Source organism: Tenrec ecaudatus, chromosome 13, assembly GCF_050624435.1.
Source record: "Tenrec ecaudatus isolate mTenEca1 chromosome 13, mTenEca1.hap1, whole genome shotgun sequence".
Lineage (NCBI taxonomy): Eukaryota > Metazoa > Chordata > Mammalia > Afrosoricida > Tenrecidae > Tenrec > Tenrec ecaudatus.
In genome coordinates, this window is record NC_134542.1 from 34,773,886 (window position 1) to 34,776,075 (window position 2,190).

A 2,190-nucleotide genomic window follows, 5' to 3' on the forward strand; every position below is an offset into this window, starting at 1 on the left:
TATTATAAGATTTATAGAGGATAAAACACAGGCAGCCATAGAACAGAGTTGTTCCTTTGGTCATGCAAAGTTACGAGTTCCTTCAGTGGTGAATCTTTTATAGGTCTTAAAGTTCACTGCCGGTGAGAAGCCTTCATAGTTCTGTCCAAATCCCTCTCTGCTAACAAAAGAAGAGTCAACTATCAAGGATAGTGATGGTAGGAAGAAGCTTTACTGCGGAATGGGCTCAGGCCCAACAGTTAAGCAGGAATAAAAAATATGTGTTTTTCATAACAGTGATGGGATTAAAATTGGAGATAATTTGTATAGTAGGTAGGACTTGAAGTGAGAGTCAGTAGATCTGGATTTCAGTCTTGGCTCTGCTGCTGGGATTCTGGATGGCCTTAGGCAATGCCATTAAGCTTCCTTGAACTTCAGATTCTTCAACCATAAAATAGAGAGATTAGCTTTAAAAAAAAAAATCTCCCAGGCCTGTTCCAGCATCACCATCCTATAAAGTATTAAAATATTTTTTTCTTTTCACTGTGCAACCCACTTCAGTGCCCGATGCCCATGGGGAAAAGCCAGGCAATGGTTTGGGGTTACGGTTCACTCTGGCATGGGACAGTATGAGAGGCCCATGGGGTCGGGGCTGCCAGTAATCCAAACCATGCACAAAATATGTTTTCCATTGTATTAGATATATACATGAATACATAAAATAGACCAGGTTGGGAAGTTGCACCTGAACAGAATCATGAAGCAGGTGTGGGGGAGAATAATTCCTTTTTGGGGAGGAAAGAAACACCCCAAATGTGTGGGAAACAGAAAGATTTCTCCCAAGTCTTCTCCACCAAATACATATTAGAATTAGGCCACTGCTTGCCACTAATGGTAAATGATTGTCAAGTTACCTCCCTGAAGGGAGTCAGTTGCCAGCCTACTGTCTGGTCACACCACAAATAGGGCCCACTCCCTGCTGTTAAGGACAATGGGCTACTTCTCCCTAAAGGGTTGCAGCCAGCAGTTTGATCCCAGTAGGGTGGGTTTACACCCTACTGATAATGGTTTCTGTAGTGAGCCAGAGAACAAGTCAAACCTGCTCAGTGACATCCAAAGTTAGGCTAACATCTTGAATCTAGGATCCGCCCATCTTGTCACATGTATACCCCCATTACCTCCCCTTCCTATTATGTGGATGCCCTTCGATCACCCTCCTCCCATTACTGTATTACCCTATAGCACACCCCTTTCCTGTGACATATGTCCTCACCTGTAATTAGGGGGCTTGCACATCCCCAGAGAATATAAAAGCCTTGGTTAGCAATAAATCTCTCTCTCTTCTCTCTCTCTCTCTCTCTCTCTCTCTCTCTCTCTCTCTCTCTCTCTCTCTCTCTCTCTCCCCATGTGGACCACCAAGTGAGGCTGAAGTGAGCATACTACTCTGAAATGTGTCTGACTCCATTATTTCAATCTCTCTTCTATCTTTCATGCTCTCTATTGACTTTACTATAAATAATCTTTACTTATTATCGCTGTACAATTGCACCTACCGGACCCGTGATGATGTGTTAGGGGCTGGTCTACCCTGACACAAATGAATGATGAGCCACGTGACAACGGGAATCACCTGCTTTGTTGGAATGACATGCTCATACACATTACGGAGTTAAGAACACCTACTTCATTCATTCCGTCAAGCAGCAAATAAGATGAAAGAACTGATGTGTTTCAAAACCCCAAATACAACGCACTGCTGCCATTGTTGTGGTTGATGGTTGTTGTTGACCTTACCGGGTGAGATGCGGTTGACAGGAAAACAGGCCACGGCATCTAACACAATGGTGGGCGGTATCACCAGAGCATCAAGCGTGATGCTGAGCACATGTCTTTAGCAAATAATGGTGCAATGAAATTTGAAATCAAACCTCAATTAAGTCGGGATTATGTTTTATCTCTGGATGTGATTTATTAAACATAAAACTTTAAGGAGTTGAAATGACCAGATGTTGACATTAAAAGGGAAGTTGTCAGCTTGGGGAGAGAACGCAGATCAAGGCACGCGGCTGTGTCCCTGACACCCTTTGGCAACACAATGCTGTGTTCCAGTGAGTTGGGGCACTTCTACTCTCTCTTCTTGGAGGGTGACAATTCAGAATGACACATTAAAACCAACGAGAAGGAAAGCAATCACAACCGCAGTCACTTCTT

At 43.5% G+C, this 2,190-nt stretch overlaps 1 non-coding gene across 1 annotated transcript; it reads right to left on the reverse strand.

Moving 5' to 3' along the window:
* Positions 1-520: 520 nt before the first annotated feature.
* On the reverse strand, positions 521-653 carry LOC142425223 (small nucleolar RNA SNORA42/SNORA80 family). Its single transcript, XR_012779574.1, has one exon. It is a non-coding gene; the product is annotated as a small nucleolar RNA SNORA42/SNORA80 family (small nucleolar RNA).
* Positions 654-2,190: the final 1,537 nt, after the last annotated feature.